Source organism: Toxorhynchites rutilus, chromosome 1 (genome assembly GCF_029784135.1).
Source record: "Toxorhynchites rutilus septentrionalis strain SRP chromosome 1, ASM2978413v1, whole genome shotgun sequence".
Lineage (NCBI taxonomy): Eukaryota > Metazoa > Arthropoda > Insecta > Diptera > Culicidae > Toxorhynchites > Toxorhynchites rutilus.
In genome coordinates, this window is record NC_073744.1 from 14162353 (window position 1) to 14186186 (window position 23834).

Below are 23834 nucleotides of genomic sequence, written 5' to 3' on the forward strand. Positions count from 1 at the left end.
TTTTCATCTGAGTGATGAATGAGTAAAGTTAGAAATTTCTTCAGAAAACTGAGTAGAATTAACTTAGTGAGTAATCTTTGTTAACCGTGTGTATTCAAGCTGATGACTGTCTGTTTTATTTCCCATTTTTTCTATAATTCTGACAGCTGTTCTTATTAGTACCCAATGGGCATCTTCACGCTTTTGGTATTGTTCTGCTCACACTCACATAAATTCATGCGGGTAACTGCTGTAATTGGTGCGCATTTTTTATTATGTATTTTTTTCGTAGCAAAATTGCAAAAATTATTCTGAGAGCAATGTAATGAGTACGAAGTCTCCATCTAACAAGGATAAGGAACCGAGGTGGCCCCAAGCCGCGGATGTGATGCAATCCGAGTCGGTCGCCGACCTGCCTTCTGAAGCGGCGGCCTCTCGTAACCTGTGTTTTCACCGATTGCCTGGTTAGTTTGAAATATAGGAGAGAATCCTTTATTTAAGTCCAACCGAGCGTTAAGGGCGCTTTATTGCGCTTTCAGAATTGAAAAACAGTTGAGTTTATTTACATTTCAGTGTCTATTGGAAATCGCTTTATTTTGCTTGCAGCTGCGTGTCTTGTGTATATTGAAGCGAAACCAAAAACTGAATGAGAAAGGACTTGTTTTCTGTAGAAATGGTTCGAAACTTACTTTTTTACGGACCTGAAATTTGATTCGTAGCTAAGCTGTTCCTGTAAAGAAGAGTTCAATCTGAAACGCTATTACGAGTAGAAGCATGCGTTAAAATGTTCAAGTATTTTTGGCACAATCCGTGCTGAAAAAACTGAGTTGAAAGAACAATTGAGTAGTCTGTGAATGTGTTGTGCATAGAAGCAAGCTACATTGTAACGGAAATAATGCTGCCCAATCAAAGGGGTGTCATTGGATTATGAGTTTGCGAAGGAATGTATGGAGGCAGCGACTTAAACGAGTAGCCTATCACAACACAATCTGAGAACTAATTTAAAGTTTGAAAATGAGATTTGCTGACATTATATTTTATTCAGTGACGGTGGATGAGAATACATATATTTTCGATACACTCAATTAGTTTTTTTTTTGGGAAATGTCCCAAGAATTTGAAGTGGCGGAATTGATTTGCCTTTTCCTGAGAAAGGAACGAAAAAAACCATCGACCGTACCGCGTAAAGTTCAACAGAAAAGCTATCATTTGTTAAAGAAATTTTTCGGTGCAGTTTGTGATGAAGTTCCTGATTTGCGTGGCAAATTTAATTTTAGTTTCGCTTTCCATACTTCATATTAATATTGACTGTTTACCTTAATGAAGAACGAAGGTGCTATTACTTATTTTCGAAAACATCCCGAAATTTTGGAGTAATACATGCGGTATCATTGCATCGTACATCAGGAGAGAATTTCTGTGCCAAAATGTAGAGTTCAAGGATGTCATTAAGTATGTCGCCCAAAATTGTAAACTACATCAAATCACTTGCTTTGATTCATCGTGAGTTCCAAGCGTTGAGGATTCCAAAAGCTAGGAATGTATAGCAGATCTAGCTTTCCTAATGAACATCACGAGCCTTATGAACAATTTGAACTTGGGCCCTCAGGTGATGAAGGCTAATTTTTCTGGCAGGTTTGGGAACAAAACAGAACTCTCCAAATTTTTTTCTATTTCATTTAGTTTTCTTGATGAACATGCCCTCTTAAAAAATGCAGATGGAACTCATTGAAATGCAGTGTGATTCAGAACTGCGTGGCAAATTTGATAACCATGATTTTTTTTTTAGATTTCTTCTTCAAATTTGTTCCAGAAGCACGATTTCCAGAACAATGAAAACATGCTCATACTGCTTCTCTATTCGGATTCGGATTCTATTTACCTGAGAGAAATTGTTTTTCGTTATGAAACAATCATTTGAAAAATTCACATTTGATCATTTGAAAAATTCACTTCGCGTAGCAACCTCTAATGTCCAACAAACTGGTCCAAAAAAGTTGTTCAGATGAAATGGAAACGGTGTTGAAGTATGCTTGTATTTCAGCATATTTTATATTATAACAAAATAATAAATATTGTAATAAAATTTTTAATGACTGATAGAACACCCATTTTAATCGTGATACCATTTTCATATTATAGAACAGAACACTTCCTAATTTAAATGAGAGCCATAGAAAGAATCGGTTAAATTCGCACATTGTACTTTTTATCATAAACAGCAATGAGAAAAAATAATTGCGGCCCGCGATTATGATAAAAAATCTGATGCGGCCCGCATCATGCCTATACCTGGCCACTACTGGCTTTCGTGGTTTCGGAACTGTGGTCACCATATTTTACATATTTTTTTCTTGAAAGCAGAGGTTTTTTACATAACAGATCCGAATATCAGAGAGGTGTTTTTTTCGCTTTCCAGTGGTTTTGCAAAGTTAACATGTTTTTCAGTTTTCGTTCAATATTCTTATGCGACTGGATACCATCTATGCGACTAGAACCCAATTTTTATGCATATTTGGTATTTCATGTGGTTTCAAATTGGTATATCGACCATCGGCCCGGCAGTTTAAAAGTTATGAATTTAAAAAAAAGTCATTTTTTTTTTTTTTTAATTCGTTTATTTTTACAGGCTCAGTTACTTAAGTTTAAAGGAGCCGAATTCTTAAATATAATTTTAAAACTATATATATAAACAATTTTCTTACATCTATGGTTAGTAAGGTGGAAAACCGATTACTCGCGGTGTACTCGAGCTTAGGAGGGTGACATATTTTTAGGAGAAGGATGGGATATAAGGAAATTGTAACAATGTTGATGAACACTCAATTTATAAATCTATTCGTATATCTATAGTGTATTTACATTTCAACTTATTCTACTATTTATAGTAAGGGGACGAATTACCCGCAAAGGAAGGAAAGGAGGGTATAAGGATGTAGGGGCAATCACACACGAAGATCTATAGCTTTAAGGAAAACATATATATGGGACATGTAATCAAGGTCTAATCGAGCCAACACATCTCTCACCGGCACATTGGGCTGTCTTCCTCGGGCCCGAAGGGAGTTTTTTAAATTCGATCTGGCGACCAGATACACCTCGCACGACCAAACAATGTGCTCGATGTCGTGATAACCTTGGCCACAAACGCAGAGATTGCTGCTGGCAAGATTGAAACGGAAGAGTAGTGCATCTAACGAACAGTGATTGGACATGAGTCGGGAGAAGGTGCGAATAAAGTCCCGACTCAAGTCCAGGCTTTTGAACCACGGTTTGAGGCTAACCTTAGGGATAATCGAGTGAAACCACCGGCCCAATTCATCTTCGTTCCACTTACGTTGCCAGTTAGCGATGGTATTTTTGCGGACTAAAGAATAAAATTCATTGAAGGCGATTTGACGCTGATAAATATCGCCTTCAATTGCACCTACCTTTGCTAATGAGTCAGCCCTCTCATTACCCAGAATTGAGCAATGTGAAGGGACCCAGACAAAGGTAATGACATAACAGCGTCTGGATAAAGCACTCAAAATTTCTCGTATTCTCTCAAGGAAGTACGGCGAGTGCTTTTCCGGCCTCACTGAACGGATAGCTTCGACAGAGCTAAGACTATCCGTTACAATGTAATAGTGTTCAACAGGTCGTGAGGCGACGCTGTCCAGCGCCCAATGAATTGCTGCCAATTCAGCAATATACACTGAGCAAGGATTCTGAAGACTGTGTGAGGTGCTAAAAAATTCGTTGAACACTCCAAATCCTGTGGACTCGTTTATAGTGGACCCATCAGTAAAGTACATATTATCACAATTGATACCCCCATACTTTTCATCGAAGATCGTTGGAGCGATCCTCGATCGTTGGTAATCTGAATATCCATGGATATCTTGCTTCATGGACAGATCAAAATGCACAGAGGAATTGATGTAGTCAGGGAAACAAACACGGTTGGGAATATACGAAGAAGGATCAACCTGCATGGAGATGAACTCATGATATGAACTCATGAACCCGGAGTGAAAATTTAGCTCGATCAGCTGCTCAAAATTTCCGATCACCAATGGGTTCATGACCTTACACCGGATGAGGAACCGAAGAGATAATAAATTGAAGCGATCTTTTAGTGGGAGTAGGCCTGCCAAAACCTCGAGACTCATGGTATGCGTTGAGGGCATACATCCCAACGCGATACGGAGACAAAGATACTGAATTCGCTCGAGTTTAATGAGGTGTGTTTTGGCAGCTGATTGAAAACAGAAACTGCCATACTCCATCACTGAGAGAATAGTTGTCGATACAACATTATAAGATCTTCTGGGTGGGCTCCCCACCAGGTGCCGGTAATTGTACGGAGAAAGTTTATTCTTTGTTGACATTTTTTACTCAGATACCTAATATGGGCCCCCCAAGTACATTTGGAGTCGAACCAGACCCCAAGATACTTGAATGACATAGCATGAGTGATCGGTTTACCCAAAAGTTGAAGCTTTGGTTTTGCTGGTCTATGCTTCCTAGAAAAAACCATCACCTCTGTTTTCTCCGTGGAGAATTCGATCCCTAGCCCAATGGCCCAGGTTGAAAAATTGTTCAAAGTATCTTGTAAGGGTCCTTGCAGGTCGGATTCGTTTGATCCTACGACAGACACCACTCCATCATCTGCAAGTTGTCTTAGGCTGCAATTTCGTGTAAGGCAATTGTCGATGTCGCTTACATAGAAGTTGTACAAAAGGGGACTTAAACATGAGCCCTGGGGGAGGCCCATGTAAGAGACCCGACTTACTGCCGAATCTCCGTGAGAAAAGTTCAACTGTTTCTCACAAAGCAAGTTATATAACATATTATTCAACAGAGGCGGCAGACCCCGAGAGTGTAATTTGTCCGACAAAACCTCTATTGAAACAGAATCGAAGGCCCCCTTTATGTCCAAGAATACTGAAGCCATTTGTTTTTTTTCGGCGTAAGCCATTTGAATTTCTGAAGAAAGCAACGCAAGACAATCATTCGTCCCCTTGCCCCTGCGGAACCCATATTGTGTATCTGAGAGTAGGCCATTCGTTTCAACCCATCGATCAAGGCGAAACAAGATCATTTTCTCCAACAATTTCCGTATACAAGACAGCATTGCTATTGGGCGGTACGAATTGAAGTCGGACGCGGGTTTTCCGGGTTTTTGAATAGCTATAACTCGTACTTGTCTCCAATCATCTGGAACAATATTATTCTCCAGAAACCGATTGAATAAATTCAACAAGCGATGTTTCGCCACATCAGGGAGGTTTTTCAGCAAGTTGAACTTAATTCTATCCGATCCCGGAGCAGAATTGTTACATGAGAGCAGAGCAAGAGAGAATTCTACCATCGAAAACTCGGAATCAAGATCGCACCTACCTTGTGGTATATCTCGAACAATTTTTTGCACAGGAGCGGAATCAGGACAAACCTTCCGTGCAAAATTAAAAATCCATCGATGTGAATATTCTTCGCTTTCATTCGTTGAAGAGCGATTTCTCATGTTTCGAGCCACTTTCCATAATTTTTTCATTGACGTTTCTCGTGACAAACCTCCCACGAAATTTCGCCAATAAGCACGTGTTTTCCCTTTGATTAAGTTTTTAAATTGATCTTCAAGGGCTAAATACGTTTGAAAATTTTCAGGGGTTCCACGTTTCCGAAAAGCTTTAAATGCATTCGATTTTTCTACATAAAGCTTGGAACATTGGCTATCCCACCATAGATTGGGAGGCCTTCGGGAAATGGTGGAACCTGGGATGGGTTTCGTTTGAGCGCGAACCGCGCTGTCATAGAACAAACGAGATAGGAAGTTATACTCCTCCAATGGAGGTAAACCATCTCTGGAATTGATGGCTAGAGCAATCGCGTCCGCATATTTTTTCCAGTCAATGTGTTTTGTGAGGTCATATGCCATGTTTATAGATTCAGAAGAATTCGACCCAATGGTGATGGAAATTTTGATTGGCAAGTGATCACTACCGTTGGGGTTCTGGATTACATTCCACTTGCAATCTAACGATAGTGAATTCGAGCAAAGCGAGAGGTCAAGAGCACTTGGGTTAGCAGGAGGTTTAGGTACACGTGTTGTTTCCCCAGTGTTCAAAACGGTCATATTGAAGCTGTTACAAAGGTCATATATCAACAATGAACGATTGTCGTCGGACTGTTCCCCCCAGGCAGTTCCGTGAGAGTTGAAGTCTCCCAAGATCAATCGTGGCTCAGGAAGGAGTGAGCACATGTCATCAAGTTGTTTGCGGCTAACCGCAGCTCTCGGAGGCCAATACAAGCTGACAATACAGAGGTCTTTGCCTCTGATGTTTGCATGACAAGCAACAGCTTCGATCCCTCCAATAGGTGGAAGGTCAATTCGAAAAAATGAGTGGCACTTATTGATCCCCAATAGTACCCCTCCGTATCTGTCATCACGGTCCAAGCGTATAATATTAAAATCGTGGAAAGAGATATCATCTCGCGAAGAAAGCCAAGTTTCGGACAGAGCAAAAACATCACAATTGAAGTTATGAATTAAAAATTTGAATGTATCCAATTTAGGGATAAGACTACGACAATTCCACTGAAAAACAGTGATATCTCCGACCTCTCTATCTAAATTAGACATCAAGAGAGATAATCATTGCAAGGAGGGGCCATGTTTGCATCAATTGCTGTAAAATTGTCTTTAATACTGGAAGCATTGAGATGACAAGGGTTCTGATGGAGTCGGAAACATTAAAACACTTGAGGATTTGATCCAAAAGGTCAGACAACTTTATAAATCCCGATTGGGAAGTTGAGCTGGACGGAAAAACAGGGACAGTTGGGGTTTTTGATGTCCCCTCGAGTGCTGGGTCGTTCGAAGGTGAACTATTCCCACGGAAACCAGGAGGAACCTGATTTTGCTTGTCCGCTGCACTCGATTTTTTAGGCAAGCTAACTGGGGGTATCACCGGGGGGACTTGTTCTTGAACTTTGGGAGTGGTCACATTTTTGCGCCGGGGATTCCCTTTGAAAATAAACGGTGTGCCCCCGCTAGCTGTGTCCGCTTCCATTTCATCAACTGGCAACGTGGAAAAGGTATTGTGTGTTGAGATTGGTTGTTGTTGTTGTTGGGCCAGTGGAGAAGCGCCCTTTAAAATTTCCGCAAAAGTGCGCTTCGAGCGTTCCTTTAAAGAGCGTTTCTGTTTCTCCCAGCGACTCTTGTAAGTTTCACAAGCTGAGAGCGCGTGTGGGGATCCTCCGCAATATGGACACTTATGCTCAGTCGCACTGCAGGATTTCCCCTCATGTTGCTCTCCGCAAGTGGCACAGCGCTCCTTGTTGGCACAATAATCTGAAGTGTGACCAACTGACTTGCATTTGTTGCAAGTCATGGGCTTTGGCACGAAGAGTCGCACAGGTAGTCTCAATTTGTCCACCATAACGTAGTCAGGGAGGGCGGCACCAGCAAAGGTGACTCGAAACGAGTCTGACGGCGTAAATTTAGTTTGGTCCCCATCATGGGAGAGTTTCCCGAGTTGGCGACAGTCCAAGATCTTTACTTCCATTGAAGGAAGCTTCTTGAACTTGCCTTTTCCTTCTTTTTTTATTTGTTCGCTCGTCAGACCCGTTTCAGTTATCACCCCCTCAATTTCTACGTTATGGGAGGGTATAAATGTTCTATATTCGAGAGTGAAGTGTTGGTCAGCAACAATCTCGTTTGCGTGTTTCCGTTCATTCACGACAACCCGCAATTTGTTCGGTCTAACCCTGCGAATTTCAGATACAGAAGTGTATCTGGCCAGATCTTTCATGATCTGAATCACGTTAAGGCTTTTTCCTTTTGGTTTTGGCCGGAGGAAAACAACCCACGGACCAGTTCCAGGTGCATCTTCTGGATAAACTCTGACACGTGGAGCGGAAACAACAGAGGGAGAAGACGAGGACGAGGATTGGGTTGGATCGGAAACATCAGAAGGGGGAAGCGAAATCGATGATGGGAGAGGGGGAGTGGAAGTAACAGTCGGTTCAGAAGGGAGGTTTGCTATTTTCTTAGAGGGGGGCTTGGAAGGATGAGCAGATTCGTCCCCAGAAGAATTATCTTCTTTTTGAGGAACTCGTTTATGTTTTTTCCCAGATCTTAAATGAGATTCATTATCGGAGATCTCCATCTCTGGAGATCCTCCACTATCCTCCATTTTACAAAAATTTCTGTCTTATTTCTAATATATTATTGATTTTAACAATATTCTCGAAAAAAAAAAATAACAAAACAAAATTAATTATGATAATAATATTAAACAATGAACAAATGAGTTGAATAATAATATTAATATTAAATATGTGTACCTTAAAATAAAAGTTGTTCCGATACTGCGCTCTACTGCCCTAACCAGGGAGAGACAGAGGCTACGCGCTATGGATCAACACAATAGCGCAAGAATAGCTCACACGGTCACGTGATGTTAATTCCCGTTAACGACAGCCACACGATGGCGATCCCGTTATGCCGATGTTCAACAGCCGCCAAGGGCTGCAAGCTGCAAGAGCGCTGCTTCCTTTGTTCCACTTCACAAAAGGTCAATTCGAAAGCGGACAGCAATGACCTTCACTCGTACACTATACCAATCGCACAATAGTAAAAGTGGCAACGCACAATAACGACACTGAACTTTACTCGTCAAGAGTTGGATAGCGAATGTCCCGAGACAATGTAAACTATAAAAAAAATAGAATCAATAATTACAAAACCAAAATCTAAAATTTTTATATAATATTTTTTTTAGTATAATATTTTTTTTGAAAATAGACTAGCTAATTGGCTTCAATTTAATATGTCGATCATATGCATCGGTGCAGTAGTTCAAAAGTTATAAGTTTTAAAAAAAGTAATTTTTGTGAAAAATGAGAAAAAAACATCTTTTGGAAATGCAAATGATCACCTATTTAATTTGATATGTAGATCATCCGAATCGGTACAGTAGTTCGAAAGTTATGAATTTTAAAAAAAAGTCATTTTTGGAAAAAAATGGGGTAAGAATGATTTTTTGGGCAACCCTAAAATGGAAATGATTATCCTGATGATAAAAAATACGGGTCGAATGTTTTGCGATAAATAACAAATCTACCGCTTTTCACGAAAATCTGAGAACCACTGTATCGGTTTGACATGGAATGGCTGTATATAAACATGTCCATCGCACTTCTAGGTGGAGTGACACTATTTTCGTAACTCGACTAATCATTCAAGACACTTACTGCCGTTCTACGCATAGTTGTCCCATGTTCCAAAATCAGCAACTGAGAAAAACGCATCCAAAGTTTTCCAGCCGATTTGTCTACCAGAAGCTTAACACTTTAAGGACCGGGAAGAAATCTGTAAGACACACGCCTGGGACCGCCCATTTTGACTTGTGTGTGAAATTGCTTGTTTTGCTTGTAAATTTTTAAGAGGCTGTAAAGTTTGCGGTTCATTCGCCTTTATGTGTGAAGTTAGCGGATGAAAGTTCAGTGGAATAAAATTTTTGTTGCGTGCAAATTTTTGTTCAACGTCTTGTAGATTTAATGGATAATGCATTATTTCAGTTGAAATAAATTGATTGTTTATCAAGTAACAACTTTCAAAATCATGCTCATTAGATAGAGAATTGAATCATTCATATTTCCACATATTTTTTTTCTTGATAGTGACGGAGAAAAGTTATAGACTGAAACGCGAGGAAAATATACAGAATTTAAAAAATCAAAAAAGTTGTTCGAATAGAGTTGTCGAAGTTATTCAATAGAGAAATATTTTACCTATCTTCCAGCCACAATTTTATTAATCGGAAAGGGTCTGAGAAAAGTTATAGCCCAAGTTGTATGGGAGAAGTTAATTATTTTTAAAGAAAATTTAAAAAAATATTTGAAAAGACCGAAACCACATTCTCGAGATAGTACTCATTCGATAAAGAATATTTTTATTTATCTTTAGCCAAATTTTTATTGATCCGAAAAGGGTATGAGAAAAAGTATTGGCCAAAACGTTCACGAGTTGTACGGGGGAAAGGGTCTGGCTGAGTAAGAAAGTAAAAAGTAAAAAGGAAGTAAAAATTTCTATTGTATAGAAATTTTGACTATTTTTCGAATCCCTATGTAATTCACAATAGGATCTATGGTGAAAACGTACCTTTCAATTTTTAGCACTTAATAGTTTCGAGATAAAAGATACTGAAAGTGCATCTTACTATAATATATCGAGAAATATAATATAAAACTAAATTCCTAAAAAATTGAAGTACTAAAAAATCATGAAATATTGATTTTTTTTTAGTATTTAGAGATTCAGTACTACTATAATTCGTATTTAAGTGTGTTCCTACGCCTTTTATAGATAACTAGCTAACCCGGCAAACTTCGTCCCGCCCATTTACTTGATTAATTCTCGAGTAATGCAGAAATTTGTGTTTTATTTGTATGGCAGCCACCCCTAAGAGAGGGGGGAGGGGTATCTAACCACCATAGAAACATTCATTGCACCCTAAAGTTTCCATATGCCTAATTTGGTTTAATTTGCTTGATTAATTCTCGGGTAATGCAAAAATTTGTGTTTCATTTGTACGGCAGCCCCCTCTAAGAGAGGGGGAAGGAGTATCTTAACACCATAGAAACATTTATTGCATCCTAAAACCTCCACATGCCAAATTTGGTTTCATTTGCTTGATTAATTCTCGAGTAATGCAGAAATTTGTGTTTCATTTGTATGGCAGCCCCCCCCCCTTTGAGTGGGGGAAGGACTGTCTAACCATCATAGAAACATTTATTGCACCCTAAAACTTTCACATGCCAACGTTGGTTTCGTTTCATTGGTTAATTTCCGAGTAATACAGAAATTTGTGTTTCATTTGTATGGCAGCCCCCCCTTAGAGAGGGGGGAGGGGTCTCAAAATATCACGAAACCCTTCCCCGGCCCCAAAAACCCCTACATACCAATTTTCATGTCGATCGGTTCAGTAGTTTCCAAGTCTATAAGAATCAGACAGACAGACAGACATCACTCCATTTATATATATATAATATAATATTATATATATATATATATATATATATATATATATATATATATATATATATATATATATATAAGGTAAGTTTTACATGATCTTGAAAGGGTTTTTGAAAAACTAACTAATACTAAAGATAGAAGGAGAACGGATTAAATCAACTGCACTGATTCGAGGTATTATTATTTCCGAAGCCTAACTGCCCTGCCAAAACTGATTACTTAGCCCCAGACAACGATGGCACGTTGGCGGTGTCAAATACCGCGGCTGCATTCTTGCTGGTTCCAGTAAATCTCGCTGGTAGTACACGCGTGTCCGATATCGCTGACCATGCTGTTCCGCTGTTAGACTCCCTGGGTGATGTTGGAGTGGTTCCGATAGCGGTTGGGTCCGCTAGGGTGGTTCCGTGTTTAACTTCTCCCCCCTTAAGTGTTGTTCGTCCCGAACAATTTCCTATTTGTAGTTCCTTCCAATATTTGATGATGCCAACGGTTAGTAGTACAATTATGAGAATGATGGCGGTGCTGAGCGATCCGAATCCGATCTGATACTTGAAGTCCACTGTTTTCAAATGTTGTCTATTTTGCAAGTTTAAATCGTGCAACTCCGACAGGTTTACGTGTCGTTCTATACGCAAAGTTTTTATATTTGTCAGTTGCATTGGTAAAATTGATGGGTGGTCAAATTTTATCTCATAGTTCTCGAAAAGCTCGTTTTTATGTTCCCGGGGCAATGGTTCTAATTTCTGCTGATGGTGGCTTTTCCAGTTGAGGGCATTGGCCGTGTTGTCCTTTCAAAAGTGTAGCTTCGCAAAGATTATCGCTGATTTCAACCAGTTGTCTTCTCTCACATATTGTAACTTTGTTGGTTTCTCTGCATTTGGAGGTGATGGCGAGGATCTGTTCTTTATTGATGAAAACTGTATTGTACGCCAGTTTCACTGAGTGGTTGAATAGTGGCAAGGGTTCTATGATAAATTTTTCGTAAATCGCTGGTCGGATCCGTGGGATGTTAACGCATTTGATGATTGATGATCCGCTGTAGAGTGTTGTGGTCGTCAAGAAGTTGCTGGCATCGTCTAGGTGCTTGATTTCTATTCCCTGATCTGATATTTCTTGTATTATAATTTCAATTTCTCTTGTTGTAAGTATAAATTTACTATTGATGTTCACTTTAGCCAACATGATGGCGTATTCGATCGATTTCAAATTCTCTAAAAAGGTGTCTAATTGAAAAGATTGAAAAGATATTTTCTGATTTTCGGATAGAATATAATCGTCATTTTTCATTATTGTATTCAAAATGTTTTGATGATTTATGATCTCCTTGTTTATTAGATTTAACCTGTTTTCGAACTTGGAGTTAATTTTTATTTGCCGGTTATTTTGTTTTACAAAAGTGTTTCCTGTTTTTCTGATTTCATCTAGGTTGTTGTTTATTACTTTCAAATCTTCTGCATCTAAATTTCCTGTTATATATTTGATTGTGCTTCCTAATATATCAATAGATCTTCTGCTTCTAGTTGCTTTTGAGTACAAGGTATTGAAAATAAATTTTATTTCTCTTAGCTTCATTTTAATTATTTGTGACAATTCGTTTGTTGAATTTTTCATTTGGCTAATGACATTTTCTATTATGGAGATCGAAATTTCAATTTGTGGTAAATCGATGACATGTAATAACCTATCATATCCGGCAATTATCTTTCCTTCACCTCTTTTGAGGACCAACGCTCCTGCGTTATTTGTGATATCATGGATTTGGATTGATTGAGGTTGGGATAAGGATAATAGTGTAAGGATGAGGAGTATTGAGGGTATCCTTGTTGGGTTATTCATTCCGTCCTTCTGAAATATAGAGAGTTCATTAAATTCTTTTCAAATTTTCTTTGTGTATTTCCCGGCCAGAATCGTCTACAAGTGTTTTTCTCTTGTTTTCCGCGATTATGACTGGTGAATACTTTGGTTTGCTCTTCTTTTTTATTCCTTGCACTTTCTTGTAAGCGGTTTCATTTGGCTCGAAATTTGGTTCGACTTCTCTATTTTTGTTATGATAGGCGAGATTTTATTGCTTTGATTTGTCGTGAGCTAACATTACCTCGTCGTATACTTTATTTCTATTTTCTATCATAGCATCCATATCGAGAGGTCTCTCTCGATCATCTTTTAATCCGAAAAAGGCCGCTCTTGGTTTCATTTTTATTGCCGAATGTATGGTGTTATTATATTGCGTGAAAGCAATATAAAAGATTTCCTGCAGCGAAATCTTTTATGCAGCGAAAGATCTCTGCTATAGTTGAGTGAAATCTCTCAACTGTACCATTACTTTCACTATGATTTGGGGGTGTGAAATAAATTTCTATATTCAAATCATGTAAAAGTCCTCGGACTTCTACCGATCGCAGCGATGGTTCATTGTCACATACTATTTTCCTTGGTGTTCCATAAGTTCTGAAGAATTTTGTTAATCCTTTCCTTACGTCTGTTATACTTCTGGATTTAATATGTGTCAACGATCCAAAAGGAGAAAATTTATCGATAGCTGATAAGAAGTATGTTTGGTTAGTGATAAAGATATCAATATGTACAATATCCAAGGGTCTTTCGGGATTAGGGGTAGAGCCAAGGGTTATTTTAAAGGGATGGCGATCGTATTTGTTTTTGTGACAGATCTCACACAGTTTGATGTATTCTCTGATTTTTAATTTCATTTTGGGAAAATAGAATCTGTTCGAAATTTGCTGATGATTCTCCCAGATTCCTCTGTGAGAACTATCATGCGTTTGTTCTATTATGAGGTTTTGTTCCTCTGGGGTTCTCAAGTCTATCATCAATTTTTGTGTTAGGAATACTTTGAATGTTTTGTTTCGGTTAAAATAGTTTTTGTACACCGTTTGGACCAAATTCATAAGCCTTTCAGGACCATAAAATCAAATCCATCAAATCCATAAAATTTTTAAACATGTTGTAGATGACAGGTGTTCCGAAGATAAGTCTAGTGATTGTCCTTCGAAATACTCTAGGGTATATTTGTTCATAAGTGTCTGTGTCATCCGTAAGTGTCATCCGGACCTATTTTTAGAACTATTTGATTAGTAAAGGTGTTTAAAGGGAGTTCGGAGCATTTTATAAATTCAGAATCATCTGTGTCTGCCGAATGGGCGCTTATATCATCAGACGATTCGTTTTCTTGAAGATTGAGTTCATTTCGAACTCTTGATAAACTATCGGCGACTACGTTTTGTTTACCGGGGCGGTAACGTATTTCATAGTCGAATTCGCTTAACGAAAGACGCCAATGCACAAGACGATTATTGGTATCTTTCAGATTGAGTCCATAAGTCAGTGGCTTGTGGTCCGTGTAGAAAACGAATTTCCTTCCGTATAAATAAGGGCGGAAGTATTTGCAAGCCCATACTACAGCTAATAATTCCTTTTCAATAGCTGAGTATTTCTCTTCTGACTTGTTGAGTGTGCGGGAGGCGAAAGCTATTGGCTTATCGCTTCCAATCACTCCTTGTGATAGCACGGCGCCAATTGCAAAATTTGATGCGTCCGTGGTTAGAACAAACTGCTTAGAAAAGTCGGGATACTGAAGAATGTTGCTCCCTGATAGAATGTTTTTGCATCTTTCAAACGCTTCAATGAAATCTTTGGAATGAGAAATTTCTTCCCCTTTCCTTAGAGCATTAGTAAGCGGTTTGGTTTTGTTTGCATTTTATATGGATTAGGTGTTGTTCTAAATGGGTTTTGGAACGTATTAGGATTTGGGAATGGAGTGGGTTTCGTTTGGAAATAGTTTTGGGGTGGCTTTGGTGGTGGATATCTAAAAGTGGGTGTGAATTGTGGTTTGGGTGGTATTGGAGGACTGTGGTTTTTAAACGGATTTTTCACGTAATTGTAGTTGCACTCCTCTGAGCAAAGTCTCAGAGCTTCCTTCATGGTGCTAGGCGCTTGCGCCCGAATGATTGGACCTAAAGGCTCTTTCAGCCCTGCCAGAAAAACTTTAAGGCCAATTTCTGAATAGAATCGCTGTTTAGCAGCTTTCACAGCTGCGTTATTTTCGCTAAGGCCAAGATTATTAATGAGAAGAGAAATTAAGTGGGATAATTTCCCGTAAAATTCTTCGACTGTTCCGGTTTGGGACAGTTTGAACAGATCCCTCGTTAGCGAGACCTCGTCCCTTTTGTCGTTGTAGTGGGTGATTAGATTGTTTTTTATTTCTTCCCACGATAGCTCGGTACCATATAATTCTAATATGGTATCGGCGTCTCCAATGATCTTTGAGCGGATACACTGTATCCACACATTATACATAGGCGTTCCAATTGCCTCATTTAAAATGGGTATAATGTTATCAATGGATTTTAAAAATTGATGCAGCTTTATGGGATTCCCATCAAAGGCGGGAAGATCCCTCAAAATGTTAGGAGTCTGCAATTTTTTCAAGGCGTTCTCTGGATTCGAAACCGTCTGTATATGAACGTTGCTAATCGCTCGATTCTGAATCGACGCGATTTGCTCCGCTCTTTGTTGGGCTTCCAGCCTGGCAGCTGCTGTTTCCGACTCTGCGGACAGCACAGCTTGCGCCTCTAATTCGAGCTGGGCGATGCGATCATCGCGATCGGCCACAGCGCGTTGTAAACTAGCCAACTGTTGCTGGATATTTTCCATTTCAATCAGTTGTGCTTAATTATTTTTTTCGATAACACTGATAATAACACTATTTTAAATTAGTTATTGTTTTTAAAAATTATTGTTTCACTTGTTAATACAAATAGTTGATACAAAATATTCTTTCTGTTTTTATTTTTTTTAAAAAGTGTAAAATTACTCACCTTTGAACTCGAGTACAGCTACAGTAATTCACTTCACGATTATGTCTAATTCGCTAATTTATTACGTCTGATTCACTTATCTATATTTTAGGTTACTAGTTTTGTTGGTTGCGATATTCACTCGCGTTTTTGGTTCGCGGTTTTTAGGAGGATTACGCACTATTCCTACGATATTCACTCGCGGAAGCTATCAAAGTTGACGTTAAACACTTCTAAAAAATCCGCGCCGACTGCGCCAGATAAGTTTTACATGATCTTGAAAGGGTTTTTAAAAAACTAACTAATACTAAAGATAGAAGGAGAACGGATTAAATCAACTGCACTGATTCGAGGTCCAAACTGTAAAGTTAATCTTTATTATTTCCGAAGCCTAACTGCCCTGCCAAAACTGATTACTTAGCACCAGACAACGATGGCACGTTGGCGGTGTCAAATACCGCGGCTGCATTCTTGCTGGTTCCAGTAAATCTCGCTGGCAGTACACGCGTACAGATAATTCTCGTATATTGTTCACCATAAGAGCTAATGTGAAAAAATGAGTTTTTCTTTTTTTCCCCATTCTCAATAGGCTTGGAAATGAAAATTGAAGAAAATACTCAAAGTACATCTACTATGGTGCACCGCGACAAATTATAACAAAATTCTATCTCCCACGTAAAAAAATCCTGAGTGTATAGAATTTATTAGAGTTTTCAAAACTGTTTTTCGACGATTATTTATTGAACTATTTATTATCAAATACGAATTCGAAATTTTTCGTTCATACAATATTATCTCAGTACTGATAGGACCATTCAGTATTGAGATAATATTGTATGAACGAAAAGTATAAATATCAAAACGTTATAAAAATGAAATGGAATATAGTTGATAACGTTAATTGGATTTGCTATATTTGAACAAACAGAAAGAAATCGATTTCTCATTTCTTCCCGATATTTTTGTCCACTGCATCTACATACATCGAAATACAAATTTCTTTGTAAAATATTCCGTGTAAATCCATGTAAATTGTGCTTTAAAGTGGTTTATATCCCATCTTCATGCATTGATATTTCACGATTTTAAAGAATTTCAAAAATCGCCTAAAAATTGCGACTTTGCACTCTGTTTGCTCAATTTTTTTTTCGAGTGTGAAAAAGTTCTATTTCCATTTTCGTTAAATTTATTAATTTCCCTCCTACAACTTATATACATTTTAGCCCATATCTTTTCGCAGACTCTTTTCCGACCAACGAAATTTGGCTGAAAATGGAGAAAAGTATTCTCTATCCAATGAGTATTATCTCAAAAATGTGTTTTGGGTCCTTTCAAATAACTTTTTAAAATTTTCTTTAATTTAATTAATTTCCCCCAAACAAGTTGCATAGGTTGATGCGAATATAACTTGAAACCTGTTTGTATTCTTTCAGTATTTTACTGATACGCTACAGACTTTCCTACAAACTGTTTTACTATATTTTCTATTCGTGTTTAAAGCAAAAGAATGCTGGATAAATTTCCTGTCTAATGGTAGGGGAGAGGGGGGCACATTCGGACACTTTCTTTTCTTGATTTTTATGATTTTTTGTAAATTTAAAAAAAATTCGATTTTTTCGAATTTTTTCAAATTGCCTTCCTGTCCTGGGGCACTTTCGGACAACGAAAAAAAAATTAAAATTTCATGTTTATCAACAATTACTTCCGTTTCCTCTTATTTCCAGCATATTCTGCATTTTTCTGTTTATCTGTATTTTTCTGAAAGGAAACTGCTTGCTGTGAGAGTCAGTAAATATTCGTGATTTTGCTTTCTTCCGTTTTCGAGTGGTGGTTTTCCGCGGTGATGTTTTTGAAAAAGGTTCAACATTTTCCGGGGACAAAGTTGCCAAAGTAAAATCTATCTGTGCTGTAGACGCAATGTTTTGCAGCACTGTTGTATTACCCGATGAGTCAGTTGCTACCTGCGCTCCAGAAGGTGAAATCATTTGAGCATTCAAAATCCTTGTCTAAAAAAACTTTTCTTGAGTATGGATAGCAATCCGTCATTTTGAATCCAGCTAGGATATTACTCAGATTGAAATAAGCATTATAAGCCGCTGTAACTATACCTGAAAGGTTGGGTATAGAAATAGTTTTTCCAGGATGGTTGAGTAGCCAATCTTTCTGGGAAACTGAGAGCTTTTGTTTGAAAGGGCCCATAGCTGAAAACTCCAGCGGTTGTGAACGATTTGTGACATAAGGTGGAAAAGATACATGAATTGTGCAATTTTCTCGGCAACAGGAAAATTTTTCGAAAAAATTAGTCTCTGAATTTCAATTCAACTTAATCCGCACTATGTTCACGAAGAGTTCGTTATCTGACGATGCTTTAACATCACTGATTTTGTTTATCATGATATATCGTTTGATGATAGAGAATACTCAACCCATGAATTTCTATCAGTTGCTGTATGTGGGATTGAGTTCATTCTCATTCAACGTCACAAAGTGTACCTTTGGGTTGAGTGTACCCCTCGCAACGAATTTCAATTATTTACTGAACATCTGCGAAAAGCAGCGTCAACGCATCTGAGCATCAAATCAAAGTGTTCGCTTACTCGACTTATCACACACAAACAGCTCTTGATAGCACTTCGATAGTACTATACTGCAGCTTACGCTAAACCACTTATCTTATCCATTTGCACTAGCATCCTTCTTGCCGAGCGTCGGAAAGATAACACTTCGAGAGAAAGGAAGCTGCTCGAATGGCAAACGATAAGCTTTTGCCTGCCTGCATCCGGTTTATAGGCAATGCAGGAAAACTTGCTCATTTCTCGAACTCTCGGGGGTGCGAATTCGAGGCTTCGTTCCGCTCAGCGGTAGCTAATGATCACGATGATGATAATTATTAGGAGAAAAAGAGCTAGACTGCTAATGAAATAAATGTCAAACGAAACGGAAACAGATGGAAGTTGTTTCGGGAGCTTTTGTGAATTTATTGGAATCTCGCAGCGGTGGGGGTAATTGAAGATAATTGGATATCGATGGAATTTGGCAGAAGCCAGAAATTTGAGCGAAAACTTCCCGATACAATCATTATAGATCGATTCTTAGCTCTCGCTGAAGAACACTCATCCACTCAGCTTATTGTGCGTCTTTCATTTCCCAAAATGACAATAAACGGCTACCTTTCCCATCGATCACAATCGAAATGACATGTGATTGACTTCGAAACATGACAACTAGTTGATTGAGCGCTTTTATCCTCCAGCCGAACGCAATCCGGGAAATTTCTCTTCAATTATTTAATTGAAAATGTCCCACCACTTTGTCCGCTGCCGATCTATGTTTCGCTCAGCTTCGCCTCCACGTTCCAGAAATTGATTTTTATCCCTACCGAAACGACAAAGCCTTAGCCGGTATCATATTCGGCGCGGACGACGCATAAGAGCGTGAAGCAGGGGCAAAAATTAAATTTGAAAAAGTTAAACCCAAACCCCCGCTACCCGTCCTCGAGTCGAAATCCGTGTGTCGAACGCTGGTCAGAGCCAGCGAGGCCAAAAGGGCGACATTTTTGCTCTCGCGTCACGTTCCGACTGATCTACTGCGAAAGGAAATCTTTTGATCCCTTCCCTCACGGGTCGGGATCAGGGAAGTGAAGGACAAAATAAAAAACGGGACACTGAGTCCCCCGTTAGCAGCGCGACTCCACTTCGCTTTCGATGGGTAAACATGTTTTTCAGAATGGGTTATCGGTTTGGGATTTTGATTGAAGATAAAAGCAGCCCCGGGTCGATATCCGCCGATGAATTACCTAATTGCCGTGGCTTGAAACGATTTTCCCGACCATATTGGATGTGAATATCCTTTGATACCGTTCAATGGTTGGAGCGAGGAGAATGTATAAACGTCGAAAAGTAAAGAAGTTTGAACACTTGTTCCTTTCAAGTAATTTCATTTTGTCAATATTTCAATTGGATGTATTCCGATTGAAGGAAAGCAGCTAAGCCATGTTTACAAGCAGCATCGGATCTAATCTTACAATACTCGATTAAATTTCAACTACTAATCATTTCGCTTTCGCATTCAACCGCCACCAAAAACTTCTACTTCCTCCTCTCGGGAGCAGAGCAAAATGTAAACAATTCGAGCCATTCCGTAATAACATTCCCCCAATTTCACCCACTCCCCCCCCATCGAAACCCATTTCAAAGCAAACGGAAACAATAAAAGCTCTGGCAGGTCCCATTAAGCCATCCCAAAATTAACAGTTGAAATATTGTAAATGATAAAATACCAGAAATACTACGGTGAAGTTGGCCATATAATGGCTCCCTTACCACCACCATCCCCACATCTGAAGACTCTGAGCGCTATGACGGAACAAACACATTTTTCACGAAAGCCGACCTCTTCGCTGTCGTCGCCAAGACGTTCCCTTTTTGGTTTGTACTAGTTTGTGGGAGAGAATAGCAGGGGAAAAAAGCATCATAACGAGAAAACCTCCAAACGGTAGAGGGAAACTGTCTCTAATTATAATTATGGCATAAATTTGCATAAAATTGAATCCTTCTCTCCATCGGTCGGAACGTTCGTCGGCAAAAGAAGGAAAACTTCACACGAAAAATCTAATACCGGGTCGAGCAGGTGCAGCGAGTGGAGGGGAGGGGAGTTTTAAAATTGGGTCGGGGTAAAACAATGGAGGAATACATACTCCCTAGACCGGAGGGGATCCCCTTTCGATCCCTTCGGTTTCATTTCGGAGAACGTTTCGAGTATGAAAACGCCACAGAGACTGTGGATGGGGTTGTGGTTGGCCTATTTGAAGATTGGAGATTTGGAATTCTGCTCGGAGGAAAACTTTTGATTCGGAGAGCACACATATGTGTTTCTAACTCTCGAAGGAACGCCAAGCGGTGGTTTATACTAAAATTTTAACATTCACCTAATATTCTCCATTCGCCATGCGAAACACGATTGGTTTTAAAAATATGACGCTCTTACAGATGTCGACTCTGGAATGTTGAGGAGATTTACAGTAAATTTTACAGAGGGTGTAAAATGTAGACGACAAACTGCGAATGGGTAATATACAATGTAACGATCCCATCAAAGCGGCTCGCAAAACGTTTAGTCTTGCATGAATCAACAGCTCGAAAGCTGAATACACAAACGTGATGCACTTCGAATGACCGTTTTAAATTACCCATGCTCAAAACCCGTCGCTCCGGTTTCATAAGGAACCATCTAAAGAACCGAACCGATTGTATGCATTCAACTGGAATCGCTTGTAAAATGTTTTATGTCCGTACTCCGCACATTTAAAACGACGCCGCGCGAAAGGCAGCGGCAGGAGGGGGGGCGGTATCTTAATTGGATTTCCGGTTGTGGGAAAGAGTCCTCCCTTATGTACCATCTCTTCATCTTAGGTTCCGCCGCAAAATGAACTGAGCCCCTGTATGTACGCAATATTTCATCGTTCGCTTCACTTCGGCTTCTTTGGCTCCACGCTTGAGTTTAGAATTTGCGCTTGGTTGATGGGCCGGAACGGACGGGTGGTTAGGAACTCCTGGAAAAATTTACGCCCAACAGCTCGTTTCGGGTTTCCGGTGTAATGCAAATGAATAGATTGGTGTTGGTTTTTTAGATTTTTTTTTTTACAAACGAAGGTAAAATGGACTAACCCTTAATCGGTGATGCCTTGCCATTTAAATTAACACAGATATACGGTTTAATAGACCGCCTTTAATTGATTATCATTCTATCGAAGTTTGGTTTCGATCTGCCCTGCTCATTGTAAGTCCGATGGAAAAATGAATGGCTTGTTTAGACGGGTGACTGGACGAATATCTGTTTAAGAAACACTGAATTAAATCAAATTTCATTGTAACCGTTCAGCATCGTAAGGTATCGAAGAAGATTGTAACAGAACCACAATCATCTTATTTCGATTCATAACGCTATTGACGAATTTTATGCCAACTCGACTGGCCGTTGGCAGCACTATCTCAGATAGCAGTTAAAGGAGTATTCTAGTCTAGAAATTAAAAAAAAATCCTTCATATTTCTGTAGTTTAGGCATACTAGAATATACCCTAGTGAGGACTTATCGAAAATCCTATTATTTACCGAGCTAGAGCCACTTTAGTGATGCGGTATCTAACCTGGTACGGTCATAGCAATGAACTTCAAACGCTTTTTTCTCGAAAATAGTTTTTTCAAACTGGCGTAAACGATATCTCAAGTTCTACTGAACCGATTCATGTCAAATTTATATGTGTACAATCTGCAGGGATATCTCTATTGCATGAACCTATAAAAATGATATTTTTTTAAAATTTACTATTTTTAAAAATCAGGAAACGGAAGAAAAAAAGTTTCAAGCCGCATAAACCGCAGAAGGGCTGCAATCGTGTACGCCATGACACAACTTTTTTTTTAACTCCCTCACTTCATCAGCTCGTAATTGTTCTAGTTGTGAATGTTTTTTGTCCGTTCAATTTATGTTTTATTGTTTTTATATATATATATATATGATGGCCCTCCACTTACCCCGTACATGGAAATTTATATGTTTGGGCAAATTTATCTAAAAAGATAATTTTAAATTAATTTCTTTGAAAGCTAATGTCCTTGCATTGTCTTTGATTCCTATGTACGTCCATCAAAACCTTTTTTAAATTTTTTTTTTTTTTTTTTGCTGCATCATCATATTTTTACATTTCAACAAAACAGTTCAAACGCAAACACAACCACTTATTTACAAAGCCACATTAGTTCTGACAAATGTCACACAATTCCGTTTGAACTCATTCACACTAGCTTCTTTCATTTGTACCGGTAGCATATTATAAAGCCTTATCCCTTTGTAGAACAGTGAATTCTGAGTGCTTGCTAGCAGAAACGATGCCGTACGGATGTTATTAGCAGATCTTGTACTATATCGGTAGATGTCCCTTCCTCTTATTATCCTGGACGTCAAGTATGCTGGAGCTGAACCTTTTGCAATTTTGTGTATCAGTAGTAGCGTGAGATACGTCACGCGTTGCTTTACTGAGAGCCATTGGAGTGTTCGAAGCATCAACAGAACGGGAGTCCTTCGATCGCATTGCAGGATTATACGCATGATCTTGTTTTGGATTTTCTGGAGGCGACGCATTTGCTGATCATTGGCGAGATACAAGATTGATGGGCAGAAATCTATGTGCGGTGATATCAGGGCTTTGTACAAGTGAATCAAACTCCACTGCGATAAATCTTTCTTTAGTCGACAGAGAACTCCAAACTTCTTCGCAATCTTTTTCACTGTGTGGTCAATATGGCTTTTGAAGCTTAGTTTATCATCTATTATAACACCTAAGTATTTAATTTCACAAACACGTTCTAACAAACGATTATCAATCGTCACATTCACACTTTCACTATACACTGACTTATTGCTAATTAACATGTATTTTGTTTTGTCAATGTTCAGCTTCAATTTCTTAAATTTCAGCCATTTGGCCAAGTTTGAAAGATCACAGTTCAATTTTTCAGTAGCAGCAATAGCATTGTCGGAAGAAATGTATATCACAGTATCGTCGGCAAATAGGTTTATATCACAGTGCTTTAGTATTCTCTTTAAGTCGTTAATATATAAAATAAACAAAATAGGACCTAACACACTGCCTTGAGGCACACCAATATTTGTCTCTTTGGTATTGGATATCACAGAATTGTACTTGGTCCTTTGAGTTCGACTGTCAAGGTAGGATACAAACCATTGTAGAACAGTGTCAGTAATACCATACTTTGTAAGAGTGTTCAGTAGTTTTCTTCTCGATATCGTCTCAAAAGCCCTTTTCAAGTCTAAAAACACCGCAATCACATTTTGCTTCTTCTCGAAGGTCTCCTTCCATTTTACAAGGACTAGGTTTAAAGCACTTTCACAAGAATGTTTCTCACGGTATCCAGATTGTTCAGGAACTAGAAGGTCGTTTACTACAATGTATTCCAGCAACTGTTCCTTGACGATTAGCTCCAACACTTTC